Source organism: Pinus tabuliformis, chromosome 6 (genome assembly GCF_031772625.1).
Source record: "Pinus tabuliformis cultivar Carrire ecotype Pingquan chromosome 6, CPIR1, whole genome shotgun sequence".
Classification (NCBI taxonomy): Eukaryota; Viridiplantae; Streptophyta; class Pinopsida; order Pinales; family Pinaceae; genus Pinus; species Pinus tabuliformis.
This window is the reverse complement of record NC_142292.1, coordinates 13,330,191-13,353,043: the sequence shown is the minus strand read 5'-3', so window position 1 is coordinate 13,353,043 and position 22,853 is coordinate 13,330,191. Positions and strand designations below refer to the sequence as shown.

At 42.2% G+C, this 22,853-nt stretch overlaps 1 protein-coding gene across 2 annotated transcripts in view; it reads right to left on the bottom strand.

Annotated features, from left to right (window-relative positions):
• LOC149256975 (D-amino-acid transaminase, chloroplastic-like) overlaps nt 1-22,467 on the bottom strand; it is a 220,034-nt gene extending 197,567 nt beyond the window's left edge. The window contains exons 1-2 of one of the 2 annotated variants that reach the window (XM_089413365.1): nt 22,199-22,467; nt 21,683-21,759 (exon numbers count right to left, since the gene is read on the bottom strand). The gene's annotated coding sequence lies outside the window, so the exon portion shown is untranslated. Of the gene's footprint in view, nt 1-21,543; nt 21,659-21,682; nt 21,760-22,198 lie in introns of those variants that run through there. The other variant, XM_089413369.1, reaches the window with a different exon arrangement.
• Between the last annotated feature and the right edge of the window lie 386 nt (nt 22,468-22,853).

Here is a 22,853-nt window from a genome sequence, read left to right as displayed (position 1 = left end):
TTTATAAAAGTCACTTTAAAATTAGACTTAGTAACTTTATCACTTAAAGTCACTTTTAAATTAGATTTAACTTTATAAAATTATAAAGTCACTTTAGGAGAAAAATTAAATTCTTTTGGACACTTTTCCCTAGGCCAAAGATCAAAGCCTAAGGGAACCACCTGTCCTCCGGTACCAAATTTCAACACTCCCTCTTACCGAGGAAGGTGTTCCTCACCACACCCATCTTGTCTCTGAAGTAGACATGCTTGCCCCGTGGTAAGGCTTTGGTAAGGATATCTGCAACCTGCTCATCAGTGGAAATATACTCAAGCTTCACAACTCCCTTCTGAACATAGTCTCTGATGAAATGATATCTGATCCCGATATGCTTTGACCTGTCATGAAATACTGGATTCTCCGTGAGTTTAATGCAACTCTGATTATCACAGTAAATCACTGAAGGTCTCAACGGCTGACCAAATAAGCCAAACAACATCTTGCGAAGCCAGATAGCCTCACAACTAGCTAGACTGGCTGCCATATACTCTGCTTCCGCTGAACTCAGTGCTACTGACTGCTGCTTCCGGCTGAACCATGACACTACTGCTGAACCCAACTCAAAACAACACCCTGAAGTGCTCTTCCTATCAGAAGCACAACCTGCCCAATCAGAATCAATGTATCCTGCCAATCTCACTCCATCTCCCTGCCTGTAGTCCAGACCATAATCCACTGTCCTCTGCAAGTACCGCAAAATGTGTTTTGCAGCCACCCAGTGAACCTTCCTAGGTTCACACATAAACTGACTCATCGTGTTGACTGCAAAACATATATCTGGTCTAGTGTTGACCAAATACATCAAGGAACCAATCAGCTGCCTGTACAATGTGGGATCCACCAACTCGGAATCCGAAGCATGAAGCTTCTTCCAGTTGGTGATCATCGGTGTCGACATGGGCCTACAATCCTCCATGTGGAATCTGCTAAGGATGTCCACAATATACTTCCCCTGCCCCAGGAAGAAATGCTCCTCCTCCTGCCACACCTCCAAACCCAAAAAGTAATGCATCAAGCCGATGTCCTTCATCTCAAACTCTGCCGCAAGATCTCTCTTGCAGTGCTCTATGAGTCTCTCTGCACCTGTAATGATCAAGTCATCCACATACAGCACCAGAATGAGAGGCTCCTCACCAATCACAATAAAGTAAAAGTTCGGATCTGCCTCACTCTTTGTGAAACCCATCCCCTGCAAGTATGTATCTATCCTGGAGTACCAAGCTCTGGGAGCTTGCTTCAGGCCATAAAGGGCCTTCTTCAGTCTGCACACATGGGACTCCTTCCCATGCACCTCAAAGCCCTGTGGTTGCTCAATGTACACCTCCTCCTGTATGAAGCCATTGAGAAATGCGGTCTTCACATCCCTCTGGTGGATCTTCCAACCCATCTCTGCTGCTATCGATATAATGGAGCGGATAGAAGTATATCGAGCCACGGGAGCGAAGGTCTCCTCATAATCAACTCCCTCTACCTGGGAGAATCCTCTAGCCACAAACCTCGCTTTGAATTTCTCAATACTGCCATCTGCAGCATGCTTTACCTTGTAAAGCCATCTGGAAGTAACCACGGATTTGCCCTCAGGCCTCGGCACCACGTCCCAAACATCATTCTTCATGATAGAAGAATACTCCTCCTGCATGGCCTCTCTCCAGACCTGCTGGCTAGCTGCCTCCTCATAGCTAGAAGGCTCAGAGTCAAGGATGCTGGTAACCATCGCCATATAACTACAAAACCTCTCAGGTGGTCTACTCTCTCTGATCGGCCTCTTCGGCTCAGCAACAGATGTGGCATCTCTTAAGGTGTCCTGAAGCCACTTGGGCTTCCTCTTCCCTGAGCGCACTTCTCCCACTGGAGAATGAAACTCCTCCTCCTCATCATCATCAGTAGCCTGAACTCCTGACTGTCTGTCTGCTGTCCTCCTACCTGCACCTGAACCTGTAGAAGTTGAGGTACCGTGTGAACTGTCCATCAGTGGACTCCCTAGTGAACTGCTCTGTGAACTGCTCTGCATGCTGCCCGGAGCACCACCCCTCTGGCTCGGCGAGCCACTGCTCACTGATGGACCTGACATCCTCATGGATGTACCTCCGGATCCTCCTGATCCCTGCCCACTGGATCCCTGTGACTGACTCAACTGCTGCTGAGGGTCTGGCTGATCCAGATACTCTAACTCCCGTGACCTCCTAAAGGCCCTGTCCTCCTCGAACTTCACATCCCGTCTAACAACAACTCTCCTCTGTGCAGGGATGTAAATCCGAAAGGCCTTTGAGGTCTCGCTGTAGCCCACAAAGATACCCTTCTCTGCGGTGGGCTCTAGTTTGGTCCTCTTCTCCTTGGGTATATAGGAGTATGTAATGCATCCAAAGATATGAAGATGACCAAGATCAGGCTTCTTCCCAGAGAAAGCCTCCTCCGGAGTCATGTGCCCCAAGGCACGATGCGGACTCCTGTTCTGCAAGTAAACAGCTGTGTTGCAGGCCTCTGCCCACAAGAACAATGGCAACCCCTGATCATGTAACATGGCTTTGGCAGCCCCTATGATGGATCTGTTCTTCCTCTCCGCAACCCCGTTCTGCTGGGGGTTGTAAGGAACAGTGAACTCCCTCCTAATGCCTGCCTCCGCACAATAGTCAACAAACTCTCCAAGGGTGTACTCTCCTCCATTGTCCGACCTCAGGGACTTGATCTTTCGACCTGTCTGAGTCTCCACAAGAGCTCTGAACTCCTGAAACCGCTTGAAGACCTCACTCTTGGTCTTCAAAAAATAAATCCAGGTCCTCCTGGAGTGATCATCAATGAATAAGACATAGTACTCATATCCACTCAAGGAAACATGAGACATCCGACCGCTCACATCGGAATGAATCAAATCAAGTATCCCAGTCGCTCTGTTGTCACTGCTGGGAAAAGGGGATTTGGCAAACTTGCCCATCGCACAACCTCTGCAAGTATCAAAGTGATCAGTACTGAAATCTGGCACACCTGTAGTGATCTCCCCCAATGTCCTCAAGGCTCCATGATACATATGTCCCATCCTGCGGTGCCAAATCTCACACAGCTCAGAACTGCTAGCTCTGCTGTCGGTACTACTGCTCAATGCCAAAAGGGGTTGAAATGCAAACTTGTACACCTTTGCATGGCGTACACCTATCACTCTAGCTGAATCAGCTGGAGTGCCCCTGGGATACATCAACACCTGTCCTCCCCTGAACAGTACCTCATATCCTCTGTCCTCCAAAGCTGAGACGGATATGAGGTTCTTCCTCATCCCTGGCACATAAAGAACCTCTGACACCTTCAAGGGAGGTTTGGACTCCCTCTGAAATGTCACTGTCCCCACCCCGACTGCTCTAACAACTCTGTCATCACCGAGTACTACCTCGATATCAGTGCCACTCTCTGAAAGCTCTGAGAAGTACTCACGAACTCCTGTCATGTGACGTGAAGCCCCACTGTCCACATACCAGATACCTGAAGATGCTCCGCTAATCGAGGGAAAAGCATGCTCCCTCTGAACCTGTGTGGCAGGTGATCCTGCACTAGAGGACTCACACGTAGTGAACGCAAACTCCCGGTCAAAACGACCTGCAAAGTCCTCAATCTCTGCTGAAGCTGCCACGTCCTGGTTCTTCCCCTTCTTCTTCTTCTTCTCCGGACACACAACTGCATAGTGTCCCATCTTTTGACAATTCCAACACTTCACCTTGGAATAGTCCTTCTGTGTGTTCCCCTGTTTACCTTTACCTTTGCCTTTGCCCCCACCACTGCTTGTGGAAGCCTGCTTCTTCCCTTTGCCTTTCTTGCCTCCTGCCACCAGTGCTACGTCCTCATCCTGCTCAACTGGCTTGGCTGCCCCAAGCTGTCCTTTCCTGATCTCTGTCTGAATACAATCATCCCAAAACCTCTCCCATGTGGGAAGGGTCTCACGTGCACAAACCCCATCAGCAAAGTTCAACCATGAACAGGGGAGGCCATTCACTGCAATACGCACCAACTCAGTGGATGGAATGGCCTCTCCAATCGCTGCCAACTCATCTCTCACATTGGTAATCTTTGTGAGATATCCAGCTACACTATCATTCCCCATCTTAATGTTCTTCAGCTTCTCCTTCAGGACCATCTTCCGGTTCTCATTGGTACTCTGGTAGAGATTGGACAATGTTGTCCACATCTCATGGGCATTGCTCTTTCCTCTCACATGAGGAATGCAATGGTCTTTGATTCTGTCTAGAATCAGCCTCTTACCCTTATTGTTCTTCTTTTTATATTCAGCCAACTGAGTAACATCAGTGGGCACAACAACAGGGTTCTGTGCGGTATGCACCATGATATCCCAGACTTCTGCCTCCTCAAAGATACTCTGCATTCTCTCCTTCCAAACGCTGTAATTTATATGCTCATCCAGCCTATCCTCCACCCTCAATCCCAATGACATCCTGCTGTCCTAAAACTGAAAAATAGCACTGCTGTAGTAAAGATAAAACTGTTGTTTATGAAAAAATCAGCTTGCTGGAATTTTCTGAGTGAAAAATCAGCAACTGTAATTTTTCCTTTCGCTGTCCCAAACTGCCCTTCAGCACTCAAGCTCTGATACCATGTAAAAAATCTCTGTTTTCCCACCCCAGTTTTCAGTTTCTCCTTATTTCTCCCATGTAGTTAAATGCCCATTCCCATAACCATACATTTAACAGACTGAAAAAAAAAAAAAAAAATTGCTGAAAACACAAATTCTGGAAATTTTTCAGAATGCTGGAAATTGCAGAATTAAAAATCAGCAATCAAAAACAGCCATTAAAACACATTAAAACACTGATATTTTTGGTCAACTTGACCTTGGAAAAACCCCCTACAACTCTTGGGGAAAACCAGTTTGAGAGCTCTTCTTTATTTCTGAAAATAGCCTTTTACAGTGAGAATTATTCAGCAAAAAATCAGCAAGCAAATTTACAACTTATCTCCTTTCTCGTGCCTCACAGCAATCTGGAAATTACAGCAAACAGGACAGCAATAAATGTTGTATGGCCTCCGTTTTGTGTGCAGAAAAATCAGCAAACTGCTCCTCGATTTTTGTGCAAAAATCTGCCTTTCACTATGTGCTGAATCAGCTGTACAAATCTGCTCAACTGCTGCCTTGGAATGTGTGCCAAGCTGCTGTCTCCTTCTCCTCCCTGCTCAGAAATCTCTCTTGCTCTCTTGCTCTCCTTCTCCCAATCTGCTCATGAAAGAATGAATGACCTTTTCCTCCTTTTCCTCCTTTAATATAACTCCAAGTGACTTTTGGGTGATCTCTAAATCCAATGGCTGAAATAGATTTAGATCAATGGTTGAGATTAAATGCTCATTTAAATCTCACTTTCTATATTTTAATTCACCCCACTTTAATAAAGACCCACTTAGTCATTTATTTCCAAAGTCACTTTTCCTTTCTAATTTTTCATTGACTTTATAAAAGTCACTTTAAAATTAGACTTAGTAACTTTATCACTTAAAGTCACTTTTAAATTAGATTTAACTTTATAAAATTATAAAGTCACTTTAGGAGAAAAATTAAATTCTTTTGGACACTTTTCCCTAGGCCAAAGATCAAAGCCTAAGGGAACCACCTGTCCTCCGGTACCAAATTTCAACAAGTTGGCAGCAATTGGAGAGGCCATTCAACCCACTGAGTTGGTGCAGATTGCAGTGATTGACCTCCCCACGTTCATGGATGAACTTTGCTGATGGGGTTTGTGCACGTGAGACCCTTCCCACATGGAAGAGGTTTTGGGATGATTGCATTCAGACAAAGATCAGGAAAGGTCAGCTTGGGGCAGCCAAGCCAGTTGAGCAGGATGAGGATGTAGCACTGTCGGCAGGAGGCAAGAAAGGAAAAGGGAAGAAGCAGGCTTCCACAAGCAATGGTGGGGGCAAAGGAAAAGGTAAAGGTAAATAGGGTGACACACAGAAGGACTATTCCAATGTGAAGTGTTGGAATTGTCAAAAGATGGGACACTATGCAGTTGTGTGTCCGGAGAAGAAGAAGAAGAAGGGGAAGAACCAGAACGTGGCAGCTTCAGCAGAGGTTGAGGACTTTGCAGTTCATTTTGACCGAGAGTTTGGGTTCACTGCGTATGAGTCCTCTAGTGCAGGATCACCTGCCACACAAGTTCAGAGGGAGCATGCTCTTCCCTCGATTAGCGGAGCATCTTCGGGTATCTGGTATGTGGACAGTGGGGCTTCATGTCACATGACAGGAGTCCGTGAGTACTTCTCAGAGCTTTCAGAGAGTGGCACTGATATTGAGGTAGTACTCGGTGATGACAGAGTTGTCAGAGCAGTCGGGGTGGGGACACTGACATTTCAGAGGGAGTCCAAACCTCCCTTGAAGGTGTCAGATGTTCTTTGTGCCAGAGATGAGGAAGAACCTCATATCCGTCTCAGCTTTGGAGGACAGAGGATATGAGGTACTGTTCAGGGGAGGACAGGTGTTGATGTATCCCAGGGGCACTCCAGCTGATTCAGCTAGAGTGATAGGTGTACGCCATGCAAAGGTGTACAAGTTTGCATTCCAGTCCCTTGTGGCATTGAGCAGTAGTACTGACAGCAGAGCTAGCAGTTCTGAGCTGTGTGAGATTTGGCACCGCAGGATGGGACATATGTATCATGGAGCCTTGAGGACATTGCGGGAGATCACTACAGGTGTGCCAGATTTCAGTACTGATCACTTTGATACTTGCAGAGGATGTGCGATGGGCAAGTTTGCTAAATCCCCTTTTCCCAACAATGACATCAGAGCGACTGGGATACTTGATTTGATTCATTCCAATGTGAGCGGTCAGATGTCTCATGTTTCCTTGAGTAGATATGAGTACTATGTTTTATTCATTGATGATCACTCCAGGAGGACCTGGATTTATTTCTTGAAGACCAAGAGTGAGGTCTTCAAGCGGTTTCAGGAGTTTAGAGCTCTTGTGGAGACACAGACAGGTCGGAAGATCAAGTCCCTGAGGTCGGACAATGGAGGAGAGTACACCCTTGGAGAGTTTGTTGACTATTGTGCGGAGGCAGGCATTAGGAGGGAGTTCATTGTTCCTTACAACCCCCAGCAAAACGGGGTTGCGGAGAGGAAGAATAGATCCATCGTAGGGGCTGCCAAAGCCATGTTACATGATCAGGGGTTGCCATTGTTCTTGTGAGCAGAGGCCTGCAACACCGTTGTTTATTTGCAGAACAAGTGTCTGCATCGTGCCTTGGGGCACATGACTCCGAAGGAGGCTTGTTCTAGGAAGAAGCCTGATATTGGTCATCTTCGTATCTTTGGATGCATTACATACTCCTACATACCCAAGGAGAAGAGGACCAAACTAGAGCCCACCGCAGAGAAGGGTATCTTTGTGGGCTACAGTGAGACCTCAAAGGCCTTTCGGATTTACATTCCTGCACAGAGGAGAGTTGTTGTTAGACGGGATGTGAAGTTCGAGGAGGACAGGGCCTTTAGGAGATCACGGGAGTTAGAGTATCTGGATCAGCCAAACCCTCAGCAGCAGTTGAGTCAGTCGTAGGGATCCAGTGGACAGGGATTAGGAGGATCTGGAGGTACATCTATGAGGATATCAGGTCCGTCAATGAGCAGTGGCTCACCGAGCCAGAGGGGTGATGCTCCGGGTAGCATGCAGAGCAGTTCACAGAGCAGTTCACTAGGGAGTCCACTGATGGACAGTTCACACGGTACCTCAGCTTCTACAGGTTCAGGGGCAGGCAGGAGGACAGCAGATAGACAGTCAGGAGTTCAGGCTCCTGATGATGATGGGGAGGAGGAGTTTCATTCTCCTATGGGAGAAGTGCACTCAGGGAAGAGGAAGCCCAAGTGGCTTCAGGACACCTTGAGAGATGCCACATCTGTTGCTGAGCCGAAGAGGCCGGTCAGAGAGAGTAGACCACCTGAGAGGTTTTGTAGCTATATGGCAATGGTTACCAGCATCCTTGACTCTGAGCCTTCTAGCTATGAGGAGGCAGCTAGCCAGCAGGTCTGGAGAGAGGCCATGCAGGAGGAGTATTCTTCTATCATGAAGAATGATGTTTGGGAGGTGGTGCCGAGGCCTGAGGGCAAATCCGTGGTTACTTCCAGATGGCTTTACAAGGTAAAGCATGCTGCTGATGGCAGCATTGAGAAATTCAAAGCGAGGTTTGTGGCTAGAGGATTCTCCTAGGTAGAGGGAGTTGATTATGAGGAGACCTTCGCTCCCGTGGCTCGGTATACTTCAATCTGCTCCATTATATCGATAGCAGCAGAGATGGATTGGAAGATCCACCAGATGGATGTGAACACTGCATTTCTCAATGGCTTCATACAGGAGAAGGTGTACATTGAGCAGCCACAGGGCTTTGAGGTGCATGGGAAGGAGTCCCATGTGTGAAGACTGAAGAAGGCCCTTTATGGCCTGAAGCAAGCTCCCAGAGCTTGGTACTCCAGGATAGATACATACTTGGAGGGGTTGGGTTTCACAAAGAGTGAAGCAGATCCGAACCTTTACTTTATTGTGATAGGTGAGGAGCCTCTCATTCTGGTGTTGTATGTGGATGACTTGGTCATTACAGGTGCAGAGAGACTCATAGAGCACTGCAAGAGAGATTTTGCGGCGGAGTTTGAGATGAAGGACATCGGCTTGATGCATTACTTTTTGGGTTTGGAGGTGTGGCAGGAGGAGGGGCATTTCTTCCTGGGGCAGGGGAAGTATACTGTGGACATCCTTGGCAGATTCCACATGGAGGATTGTAGACCCATGTCAACAGCGATGATCACCAACTGGAAGAAGCTTCATGCTTCGGATTCTGAGTTGGTGGATCCCACATTGTACAGACAGCTGATTAGTTCCTTGATGTATTTGGTCAACACTAGACCAGATATTTGTTTTGTAGTCAACACGATGAATCAATATATGTGTGAGCCTAGGAAGGTTCACTGGGTGGCTGCAAAACACATTTTGCGGTACTTGCAGGGGACAGTGGATTATGGTCTGGACTACAAGCAGGGGGATGGAGTGAGACTGGCAGGTTACACTGATTCTGATTGGGCAGGTTGTGCTTCTGATAGGAAGAGCACTTCAGGGTGTTGTTTTGGGCTGGGTTCGGCAGTAGTGTCATGGTTCAACCGGAAGCAGCAGTCAGTAGTGTTGAGTTCAGCGGAAGCAGAGTATATGGCAGCCAGTCTAGCTAGTTGTGAGGCCATCTGGCTTCGCAAGATGTTGTTTGGCTTATTTGGTCAGCCGTTGAGACCTTCAGTGATTTACTGCGATAATCAGAGTTGCATTAAACTCACGGAGAATCTAGTATTTCATGACAGGTCAAAGCATATCGAGATCAAATATCATTTCATAAGAGACTGTGTTCAGAAGGGCGTTGTGAAGCTTGAGTATATTCCCACTGATGAGCAGGTTGCAGATATTCTTACCAAAGTCTTACCACGGGGCAAGCATGACTACTTCAGAGACAAGATTGGTGTGGTGAGGAACACCTTCCTCGGTAAGAGGGAGCATTGAAATTTGGTACCGTAGGACAGGTGGTTCCCTAAGGCTTTGATCTTTGGCCTAGGGAAAAGTGTCAAAAAGAATTTAATTTTTCCCCTAAAGTGACTTTATAATTTTTATAAAGTCAAATCTAATTTAAAAGTGACTTTATGTGATAAAGTTACTAAAGTCTAATTTTAAAGTGACTTTTATAAAGTCAATGAAAAATTAGAAAGGAAAAGTGACTTTGGAAATAAATGACTAAGTGGGTCTTTATTAAAGTGGGGTGAATTAAAAAATAGAAAGTGAGATTTAAATGAGCATTTAATCTCAGCCCTAGATCTCAATCTATTTCAGCCATTGGATTTAGGGATCACCCAAAAGTCACTTAGGGTTGGATTAAGGGAGGAAAAGGAGGAAAAGATCATTCATTCTTTCATGAGCAGATTGAGAGAGAGAGAGAGCAAGAGAGCAAGGGAGATTTCTGGACAGGAAGGAGAAGGAGGCAGCAGCTTGGCACACATACCAAGGCAGCAGTTAAGCAAATCCATACAGCTGAATGAACAAACAGTAAAAGGCAGATTTTTGCACAGAAATCGAGGCAGCTGATTTTCTGCACAAAAATCGAGGTCTGTACAGTCCGTCTGTACAGTCCGTACAATCTGTCAGTATTGTTTGTACAACCGTCTGTATCGTCCGTACAGTAGCCGTACAGCATTGTGTTGCTGTTTGGAAATTTCCAGTGGGCTGTGAGGCTCAGAAATCGAGATAAGTTGTAAATTTGCTTGTTGATTTTTGCTGAATATTTCTCACTGTAAAAGGCATTTTCCAGAAATAAAGAAGAGCTCTCAAACTGGTTTTCCCCAAGAGTTGTAGGGGGTTTTTCCAGGGTCACATTGACCAAAAATTACTTTGTTTGAATGTTTTAAATGGCTGTTTGCACCTGCTGATTTTTATTTTTGCATTTTCCAGCATTCTGTAAAATTTCCAGAATTTGTGTTTTCAGCTAAAAAAAAAAAAAAAAAAAATTCAGTTGTTGAATGTATGGTTATGGGAAAGGGCATTTAACTACATGGGAGAAATAAGGTGAAACTGAAAACCAGGGTGGGAAACAGAAATTTTTACACGAAAAATTACTCAACTTCATCGAATACCTACTCACATCTCAGGCGCTCTTCAATGATAGTTGTAGCCGGGTTGGATCTTTGTCATTTCAGATTACATTCCTTCCAGACAGGCTGGCGCACAGACAGGATAGACGAAGGGGCATTGAAACTTTGGTTCTTGTTCTTCAACTTCACACGACACGTTCAACGTAGACGTTAATGCAATGAACGAGCAGCAACAGCTACAGCTGAAGCTCCCACTCCCACCAATATAAGGAGTTGAAGTTTCACATAGAGCAGTCGAAGCCATAACCGGTCCACCACAAGGTTTTGCCCCATTTCTAACACCATTTTCTTGATTTTGCACTATTTACTAAATCATTCGTCCCGTCAAATTCTGCTACTGGTTCTATAGATCGTGCATAGCATTTTTGGTTCTGATACATATATCAACATCATGATAACGCGCAAGTGTGCAGCATCTGCGCACAATCATATTGCAGTTTCATATATGGATCAACAATAAGACTTTGGTCTCCTAATAGAGTCGTTGCAGAGTCGAGCAAAAGAATTTGTATAGTTTGGAATGTAAGAGGACAGCCTATTGCTAAGCTAGACCATAGAAAGCCTCTACTGGAGCAGTGTAAATCCTTTTATGCAATACAAGAACGGAGCAACGTTAAACAACGGAGCATTGGATGGAACAGCCATACATATCACCTTATTAGACGCCAGACATCCAGATCCAGCTTCGGTGGAAATGGAGAAGCGTATTGTGGCGGTTATACATGAAATCCTCTGACACCAGGATTCAAATCAACGGACCAGCGTTACAAATTTTGGGCGTTTCTCTATGGGAGCATTGCAGTCAGAGAAGAATATGAAACCGGCATAAAAACGCATTAAACACAGTTCTGACAAATGCAGTCATATGGTAGAGGTGAGCAGCGCATCATTAAACACAGTTCTGACAAATGCAGTCATATGGCAGAAGTGAGCAGCGCATCATTAAACACAGTTCTGACAAATGCAGTCATATGGCAGAGGTGAGCAGCGCATCATTAAACATAGTTCTCAGCGCTGGGCAATACAGGAATAGCAATGAACAACAAATTATATGAAATAGCGTCAGGGCAACGCAGCATTATATGTATCAGGATTATAAAAACCGCTCAGAGAAGAGCAGATACCAGCAGCGGTATTAACAGGTTGCAGCTAAAATTTAGCTGAAGAAATATTCATGAGAAAATATTCATGAAGTTCATGGCAGAAATAACTTGCACAAAAAGGCCATAAAACAAATGGCTCAAATTAATTATGCAGGGCAGGAATACGCCTGCTCTGATACCATGTTAAACACACATGGACAGCAAGAGAAATATGAAAGATAAATCATGACAATACAATTTTTATTAACAACTGATATACATTTATAGTACATTGTTTGACCGTTGGGTTCCACATCCCAAGGTCTCTTGGACTCCTTTTGTCCATTCAGCTTCCACACTAACCCATTGAGGATTAGGTGTCCAACAAGAATACATATATCGGACTTGTGAATATATATATATGTGTGTGTGTGTGTGTGTGTGTGTGTGTGTATCTGAATATGTCGACCACATCACTGTAGAAGGTACAAACCATGGATCTTATATCATAGACATTCGTACTATCTTCACAGGTCAGCAAATATTCTTATCACTGCATGTTGAATAAATGATTCAATTCTTTTATGCTATTGTCCAGGTCTGAGGGCAGGGTAGTGATTCATCAACCTAGGTCTCCTTCATGCATAGGAGACTCGGCTCCTTTTTCTTTATGACAGAGGCTTGAATTAAGTTCCTTTAAAAAAATGAAATTGTGCTAGGCTTGCTTCTCCATTGTTCTTCAAGAATGAAAACAACCTGAAAAGGTGTTGCAATTTCTACTATGGATGAAGACTGTGTTGATTTTTGGTAGCATCGGATGTGCTCTAAGTTTCAAATTTTGCAGGGAGGCTTGGGCACATGTATTCCAAAAAACCCATAAATCGTTTTGGGAAATTCCACCCGGAGACAGTTTTATTAAAATAATTAATTATTTTTAATAGGACCCTAACTCTAAACTTAGGAAAATAAAATAATTAATGGGTATTAATCTAACTGTGGGTGTAACTTCTAGAAGAAGACAAGGATCAAGAAGAAATGATCTTAGCCATTGATTAGCTTCTAATCTGGGTCGTTGAATGTCAACAAGGAGATTATTTAAGGAGGCTTGAGGGTCATTTGGAAAGATACACAGAGAGTTTAGAAGTTAGATTTTCTGAAGCAGAGCAGCTGCTGAGAGAATTTCGATAGTGAGTTGTTGCAGTGAGGGGCAGGGATAGTTTGGTTGGAGAGTCTTTTCCTGAGCCAGGATACACAGTAGAGAGGCAGAGAGACACTAGAAGGAGGCAGTGCAGTACCCAAGAGAGGTTGACACTGAGCCAGAACGGCTCACGCAGAGGTAGCATAGTCCTCCAAGTAGAAGTCCGAAAATTTGTTAGGGTTTGACGTTCTGGGCAGGGAGGTTTGACGTCAGAGCTCCAGAAGAGTAAAGCAATCCAACGCTGGGGTGACGTAGTGCCTTAGAGGCTGATGCAGGGCCCACGCAAGGGCAACGCAAAAATAGTCGAGGACACGTTGGTTTAGCTGCCGGATCAGCGAGGACTTTCCGGGTAGAGTGAGGCAATCGCACAAATTTCTTCTGCCAGTCATATTTCTCTGCAACTGGATCGCCGGAAGGGCATCCAGAAGTTGTATTCAGAAAACTACTGCACACTAATAAAACCCTTAGATCTGCTACATCGGTTTTCCCGCATTAGGTTTTTTCGGGGACGTTTGTCCAAAAACAACTGTGTCATTTGCGTGTATCTTTCTCTATTGTTCAGTTTCTTGTTTCGGCATATTATTTAAATGGTGTAGGCTGCAGTGTATGTATTTCGATGTTTGCCGTAGGACACTGCAAATAACTTGTTCATGTAAATCTAACTGTAACGAATAAAATATATAAATATAACGAAAAAGATAATAATAATAAATAATAATTAGTTAACTAGTAATTAGGTTGAAGAAGTGTGTCTAAATGAGACATGACTCTTCATGAAGAGACACTTGCTTGGTATATAAGCAAGCCTCTTGTTCTCATTTGAAAATCATTCTCACTCTTATTCATTTTATTTAATATAATATTTATATCATAAATGGATATCTTGACATTCCAAGTCTTTTGGAGTAATTAATCTGTAGAAGGAACTTTGTTCGCTTCACTAACAAGTAGAAGAAATATCATCAATGTTGTAGTAGGAATTCCTGGGTTTAAGGAATTTTCACAGACTACTACTTTTGTAATCAGTCAATGTTAACCTAGATTCTTCATCGTAGATAACCCTTCAAGGGATGACATTCCTTCTTGCTTCATGATGCTACTACAAGGCTTCAAGATTAATAGAATATTTTAAGGAGATTGACTCTTCTCAAAACTGAAAGAAGGTAAATACCTTCCTTATCTATATTAAAAGAATACTGCTTGACGTCTGTAGCTTTTTCAAGTTGCCTTGTAGAGCTACAAGATGTACCGGACCTTTTCAAAAGACCAATAAGTGTGATCAGATTTCATAGATCAGAAAACAACACTTAAATGCCAAATACTGAGGATGGATGTTGTCCAGTATATGATCAGACTAAGAGTCACAGGGTTGGCTTGATCAAGCTCTAGTCACACGAAGATATCATTTTAGGACTGGAACATCCTTCTTCAAGGATTAAGACCTCTGATATATAAGAGTAATTTCCATAAGACGAATTCTAATCTCACTGTTAAGTCTGCATGGAATGAATATAAACTTCAAAAAATCAAACTCATTAAATAGATCAAGTAATGTTGGAGTTTTAGTGCCGAAAACTTCAGAAATTGATGCTTGATCTGAGGAAACCCTTTTTCCTGGCCTCTACAAGTGTAAACATAGGACCGCAAAGTTGTCCTTTAATTTGCAGAGGTAAGAATTCCTTCACAGTCAAGGATGAAGACATAGAGATCCTTTGATATTATCCTTTCTCTGCATGGGCCGAGAGTTGGGAGAATAATCACAAGATTAATTGATGTATAGTAGCTTTTTATACTAATCGAAAGGACAACTTCAAAATATTTCCCAAAAAGAAATTCGGTTAATGCAGTGCTTCTGAAGTTCAGACCTTTGAGGAAACTCAGAGAATTTGATCCTCCTAAATTGTGATTCCAGACCTCAAATGTTGAACCCAGAACTCCAATTTCTTTGAAAAATAACTCGGCTTTATGTGGGCTATTAGATTAGTCCCTCGGTCCTCCAAATCAAGGTTTATATGACTTCGCTCTCCTTGAATAAGATTTAGGCCTAGTCACAGTGACTATAGCTAGAGATCATGCTCAGAATTTAGGTATGCCTTTTGATATAATGAAGCCTTGATCTTTAGAGATCCTCCTTCCTTGCTAGGGCCAGTGACAAGTGAGCCCTCATAGTTCAATATTTCATGTTGTCTGAAGGAGGCCATAGAGACTTGTCAACAAATTTCTTAGTGACTGCTATCACTCTTGCTTCGGCTTGTCCTCACCTGAGCTCTGATACCATGTTCAATTTTGTTAACATGTTCTTTGCTTAGGACAGTTACTTCAGTGTTCCATATTAGCCTGTTTATCGATCCATTTCATTTCCATTAGCAATCATATAAATCATTATCACATTGACAGTAACTGAAGAAAGAACATAATAAAAAAATAGAAAAGACAAGAGAACACAAGAATATGGCAGAAGCCAGGGAAAAACCCCAAGATGGGGAAAACCCTTGATCAATTCTTTTTATTATTAGAATCAAATGTCAGCAGATAGAGAGTACAATAATTCAAAGTCAAGATTGACTTGCCAATTTGAACATCCACTAGCACAGCCCTTAGATAAGTAGATGGCCCAATCACAATTGAAATTCTGGAGCAGTCAAGTTGTTCCTGATGTCATACTACTGAAGAGGCTTGGTCTGGTTAGGGTTGCTTGCAGTTCATCAAGGAGCTACTGTAACCTGTCCAATCTAGACAACAATCCAACAAGCATCCAAAACTATCCAATCACGTCATCTCTGTGCATGCCTTATAATCACAATTGCTGGAGTTTACTGTTGTTGTTTGCTGCTCCTCATTAGGGCATGTGACATACTGCAGCATCCCTCACAAACACATCCAAAACATCCTTCTACTGCTGCAGCCTCTCTTCAAGATAATCTGACCTCCTTCTGGTACAAGTCTGCACTTAATTCAGCCCTCAAACAGACCTTCATGCCAACCTGCCTTCATCAAGATGGGTCTGCAGCCAACCTGGGCAGATGTTTATCCTCTCGGCCCACTGTTCAACAAGTTAATGCCTGCGGCTAGCATGAGGTAGGATCCTTGAAGATGCGGCCCACCAAGGAGACTGTTTTCACAACACAAACTCACTCACACCGAAACCCTCCTTATGTCTGCAGTCAACCTCTATGATAACTCGGACCTGCAATAGGAGATGGAAGAGCCCAGAACAGTCCTCAAACAAGCCCAAAATTGCCTTTAACAGGCTCGGCCTCCTGCGTTTGGAACTCGGTCCATTAGGCAGCCCAACCAAGATGTCAATCTTTCCCTTCCTCCTTTGTTGGAGCTATCCTTCCTTCTGCGGCCATTTCAGAGAGAGAAATGTGTGATAAGATGTGTCAAATAAGGTTGGAGGACACTTCCTTTTATAGGATTTGGAGAGGGGTTCCACTTGATTAATTTACCCCAAGCCGACCTTGACAATTAGCACATGTGGGTTTAATTTCAAAACAATATTTTTCCTTGTCCAAATTTGACGAACTTTAGATCGTTTTTGGTCCTCACAAAAAGGGAATTCAATGCCACAATTATCTTCTTCAAAGGAGCTGCCCAAAGAGGAATTTGGCCCTAGTTGCCAATTTTAACAGATCTTATACCAGTAAGGAACTGTATTCATTCGTATATACTTGGAGATTCGTTTGAAGAAGACTTAACATAAATTGGCTCTGCGGCCTAGTAACTTATTTGCATCTAGAACAGTGAAGGTTATTGATTCGTTTTGCACTTGTTTTGAAGAAGTTTGGAAGACACACGTATTATCTGACGCAGCCTTGTGGAGGATACAGAAAACCTAAATTACGAAGTTGAAATATCTCTGTGATTTTGTTCATGTCATCTTGCCGCCTAGAAGAAGAGTAAATTGAAATGTGCCAGATCAAATAAGTCTGCAACTTTGCTTGAATCTAGCTTATTATCACTATTGCGGGCTTCTGTGTATAGTAATCACAACTACGGCTCAGTTTCATACCTACAGTAATGTATCTAGAGTTGTAACTCATCTGTAGTGATGTCTTTCAGAGCCGATACTTTATATATATAGTTGAAGATTCGCAAGGTGTCAAATTAATGATCTAGGGCATCATCATTGTATTCGATCCTTTGGATAAAAGGCTCATCAAATCAGTGAAGCAGAATTATTGAGAACAATAATATATCAGCCCTTGTGAATACATGACATGGTGCAGACTTTAGTTCTAAGAAGTGAATGACTAAATCTGTGTGAGCAAGCATATATACACCTACTTTGAATCTGCCAATGCATATATACACCTACTTATAATCGCAGTTCAATGCTCCTGCTCAGAATTTTTAGTTTCAATAAGACAAAGGACCAAATATATTTAAGGTGATAGCAGTATCTGGTGACCACTCATTGCCACATAAACAAGAAAGTGAAAGTACAGTATATGTATCTGTGATACTTCTCAAAGTCATCAGTTTGAATAGACAGTTGCAAGATCTCAAGTCAAAAGTCAGAGGTACAATCGTAATCCTTCAACGGGAAGAAGATTGCAACTATTGAACATCATAGCAGACAGTAGGGTTTCATTGAGGCGACTGAGGCAGCTTACAGCCCACTTGAAGACAGAGCAATGTTTGGCATCAGCACAGCTGTCAAGCATCTAATCTTCCAGCAAGCATTTAATTAGTAAGGGTTGAAGCAGCAATGAGTCATCAATGCAAACAAGGACTTGAACAGAGGGACAGTTAAGCAGTATTGGGTACAGCATGATTTGACAGTAAACAAGAGTTCTGAACTAGGATTTTGTTGGGATATTACTGTAGAAGCTCATTGTAAAGTGGGTCATTGTCCCTGGTACCGGAGGCAACATCAGTTTGTCAAAAATATATTCTCATTTTCAGGGAGCTTGGGTGGTGCTAGGCACATGGTTGAAGTCACCTTCAAGTTGGAGCCTGAAAACACTTCAGGGTGGTCGCGTGGTGCTAGGGAAAGTTGGAACTTGCTAGGGCATTGCAGCGTCCTTCCAGTTAGAGCTGAAAAATTCAACACTTTTCTAGAGTACTAGGGAGTTGGGGCTTCCCTTTTCAGTTGGAGCTGAAGCATTTGATGTACTAACAAAATTATTAGAAAATCGTTTCGTGGTTTTTTTGTTGCAAAGGGGATTTTCCACCTAAAATTCTTATGTATATTGTCTACTGCTCATCTATGCTTTAAATTGATGCTAAAGATTACTTAATGCTCTGAGAAAGATTAATAAGTTACTAATTGCTAAGAAATATTGATTCACCCCCCTCTCAGTATTTCCAACAAGCTAAGCGCTCTATCTGAAGTTGAACACTACTTTAAGGCCATTTAAATACCTGTAGCTGATCTAAACTCACCCAAAATTCATTCAAACTAAGACAGAGGGTTTTTGCGCTGGCAATCCTAAAGTAAAGGAAATTTCGTGCTCCTGTGTAGGAGTCAGAAGGATTGACCATGGTTCAGCTAGGGTCTGACCCGGTGTTATAGCCACTGCGAAATCTCCTAAGACGGTTCATGAGTAGTAATGAGGGTTTAACGGATTCTTGAAGGAAGTCTTATCCAAAAAGGAGGGCAATATCAGTCTTAAGTTAGTTGGTTATTGACTGAACATTTTTTCAGGATTGTGGACTAGTTTAGTATAATTGGAATTTGGTATAATCATAGTTTTTAAAGCCAACTGGTCTAAACCGGAAACCAGTGAAAATGGTTGGTTCATTGGCCAAACCAACAGAACTGGTCAAAAACTCGGTCAATAGCCTCATTCGCCCTTTTTTAGATAAACTAGGCATAAACCGACTGGTTTTCCCATAAATTGGTCGGTTCCGTCAAAAATGGTCGGTTCATTGCCAAGACGGTTGCAGACCCATGAGAGGCATTTTTGGAGGCTTGTGAGGTGGTTTGGAGGGATAATAAGGGTTGTTTCCCTCCAAAAACAACCCCTCCAAGCCAATAAAAGGAGGTCTCCCCTCTCATTTGCCTCACACATCTCATTTAGAGTTTTTGTGAGCTTCATTGTGAGCTTGGAGAGTGTTGAGTTTTTGTTGGAGTAGTGGAACAACAGAGAGTTTGAGCTAAGTAGTAGCCACCATGCCTCCAAAAGCCAAGGATACTGCATGGGCTCATTGTGATATGATTGATGGCAAAATGATCTGCAAATATTGCCAAAAATCTATTGAAGGAGGGGGTATTAAAAGGTTCAAGCAACACTTGGCTAGGATAGGAGGCCATGTAAAGCCATGTGGAGCACCAAATGAAGTAATAAGGCATATTAGGGCAGAATACCTTCAGAAGTTTGAGACTCAAGTCACTGAACCAACAAAGAAGTTTGTGACTCAAGTAGTTGCAAAGTTTGGGAGTCGAGACTCAACCAACTGAGTTTGATCATGATGAGAAGTTTCAACTTTCAAGTGATAATGTTGATCATTAATATCAAATATGTAGACTTGTAGTAGGCCAGTGGCCCCATAGCTTGTAGGCTTTGTTTTTGGACTCTAGAGGCCATTTAGAGCCTCATTGATTATATATTGTGTTGATGATATGTATTGGACTTGGTGCCATTTTGATATATTCACCTTTACATGGTATATATATGAGAAAACTTTGCATATTTTTTGTCTATTGGTTTGGAATCATGGTTTTAAATCTCAAAAATAGTTTTTTCATTAAAAATTAGTTATTTCATGTGTTTTTTAAAACCGGTTCATTGAGATCTAACCAGTCCTGGTTTGACTGGTTCCAGTTTTAAACCCGGTTTATTAGGTGGACCAATCTGGTCACCGGTTCCAGTTTTTAGAACTATGGGTATAACACAGTAGTATAGTCTGTTGAATTCAAATTATATTGGACGTGTTGAATCTGGCACTATCAAAATTTGCTACAGCATTTGAAGGTTTTTTATGTTATTGAAGGAAACATTATTGGTTTGCTAAAGAACTACATTACTTGAATTTCCGGTGTCATTATCTAAATGAGGAATAAGGAATTTGCTCGAAAACCTAGGAAACTCTAGGGCAAAATTTCCCCAGATCTCCACACATGGTTGATGTTAGAGCACTTTGATGATTATATTTTAGCATTGTAGTGACATGATGAATGTATTTGTCTAGCTGGGGCATTCCACATCTTCCCTTTTTTATTTTGATGTTATAGTTACTACATGACTATGGTCTACACATGTTGCGGTGATTACTGGGTGGCTTTGTGACCAAGCAGAAGAGTTTCCTAGCATATGGTGGTATATTACTATATTGTATACATTTCAAGTTTCATTTTGGCATTGTTCGATTAGATTTAATATCTCTCGTGTGGATGCCCTAGCATAATGGTGAGATCCTAGTATATACATCACTTCATTTTTGTATTGACCACCTATTCTCATGGAACACTCCAATTATTTTCACAATTTTGAGGTATTTCTAGCCCTCTAATGGCTAGTTTGACCCTCTCATAACTTCATCTTAAACTAGACGTAACGTTCTACAATACAAATCTGCAATATAAATCTATAATAAACCTTACACCATATTTGTTCAAAGTCATAAATCACCCTCATTTGCCATCTTTCATTTGGACTTGGCTTACCGTAGCGCTTCCACGCTTCAGTTGGAAAAGAAGTAACCAAAAGTGAGGGACCATTGACAGTGGGTGGCCTTTCCAAGTTGCTCTTGGGGCCTCACATTTATAATTTACTATTAGGACTTTTTAATCAAGTGAAAACATGCCCTTTGGTCTTTTGATCTTAGCAACCATTGAATTCAAATATTATGTTATTATGTTGTGATCAACTCATAAACAGAAGCTACTAATTTTTTGTAATGTACTTAATGAGGAGGTACATATTTATCATGTGCTTCATATGCACCATATATACTAAGAAAATTAAAATGTCTTAGAAAGTCAAAAATGGATAGCTTTTCAATGCATAAAATCAGCGTCGGTGTTGGAGCCATACTTCTAGGTTGAACTATTAGGAATTTCCCATCATAAATGGACATGCAGCTCAGTGTTAAGGCAACCTGCCAACCGGGGGAAGGTGGGAGTCTTGGGCTAAATTTCTAGCCTGTCCAATTTTCAATAAGGTATCAAAGTTGGCTGGGAGGCCTTCAAGGTGTGATTCGTGGAGAGGTACTGGAAATAACAATCTACACTACAACATTGAACCCTTAAGGGTGCCTATTATGAATGGGCATGTAGCTCAGCGTTAAAACAGCTGGCCAGCCAAGGGCAGGTCTCGGACTTGATTCCTAGAGTATCCAAATTTCAACATAGTATCTAAGTCAAATTGGCTAGAAGGCCTCAACCGAAGTGTGGTTTGAAAAGCGGGGTTGGAGATAGCAATCCACGCTTCTAGGTTAAGCCATTAACGATTCTGTCATAAATGGAGATGTAGCTCAGCAGTAGAGCAGCCAGACATCTGGGTTCAATTCGTAGCTTATCTAGTTATCAATCCTACAAAGCACTGGTCTTGAATCAAGGAATGTAAAAAGCAATTTTTGATAATATGCCATATTATAAAAGAACTGCGGCACCTACTTACACACGAATTAAAAGACACTCGACTGATATTAATGGCATAGGACACTCGCACCCTCAACAGACAATTCACTCTGATTTCTGGAGCGGTTGCATGTGGGTATGTGTGTTCGTGTTGTGTCCGTGTCACGAGAGAGATATACCTCAGAAACCGACAAAATTGGAACCTATGAATCATCCTTTTTTTGCATGGTTAACTCTTGACTTCTGAATTCATTCACTGTCCAAAACAAAGCAATTTGCAGTCTGAGAAATAAACAATTATATGAGACAACATGCTACTTTCTAAAATGACCCAACGAGCTAGAGCAGAGAATCATGTTTCTGGTCGATCTGATGTCAATCCCACTCTGTAACTTAAAATAATAATATAATAAAGAGCCTAGAGCCTTATGTGGGTTTATTACTGCATGTCGCAAGTTAAAGCAACATCCAGGAACAGCACAGATTAATAAACGCCTGCTGTTACAGACAGCTTCCATTCAGGATCTCTTTGAAGTTTCAACAATCTCTGGCCATTGAATTCAAATTGAGTCTGGGACAAGCTTTTTTTGCCGACACTATTTATTTTACTCGTCCTATCATATGTATTAACTGGACTTGTTTAACTTAAAAGATCCAGGCGGGGATGAAATGGATAAAACATAAGGAGAACTTGCCTTGTTCGGCTTCAGTGGTTTGAACAGACTGGAGTGAAACAGTTGTAGATCCCATTGTCCACCTGCCTTCCCTTTCTTCACTTATGATATGAGTGGAATGATGCTAGCTTGCGATTGGGAAGGCCTTCAAATGAAAACGATAGTGATCGATGTATATACAAGACAATACTTGCAAGTAACAGCAATCCTTTCACAGAGAAAACGACCACACCATACAGAACTGGCTTTCTTTCTCCCGTATTGTGTTCTTATTGTTAGCCACCGTTGCTTCCTCGGTATTTTCCTTTTTTTAACTAAAAAGCTCATTCTACAATACAGTATGTCTTTCTTTCTCCCGTATTGTGTTCTTATTGTTATCCACGGTTGCTTCTTCGGTATTTTCCTTGGCTTATTCTACAATACAGTATGAAAGAATAGGTAAGAAATGTTTTTATAATTGTGTAAGTATGTTATTTTCTTATAAAATAAAATAAAATAAAAACCTTTGGAAAAATTCATTCTATAATACATAATAAAGAATATGCATGTTATTTTCTCAGAAAATAATAAAAATAATTTTAGTTAATGTCAATCAAAAATAAATAATTAAAAATGGTCAAGAGGTTCATTCTACAACCCAGGGACATGGGTAAGTATATCATATCTTCAAAAAATA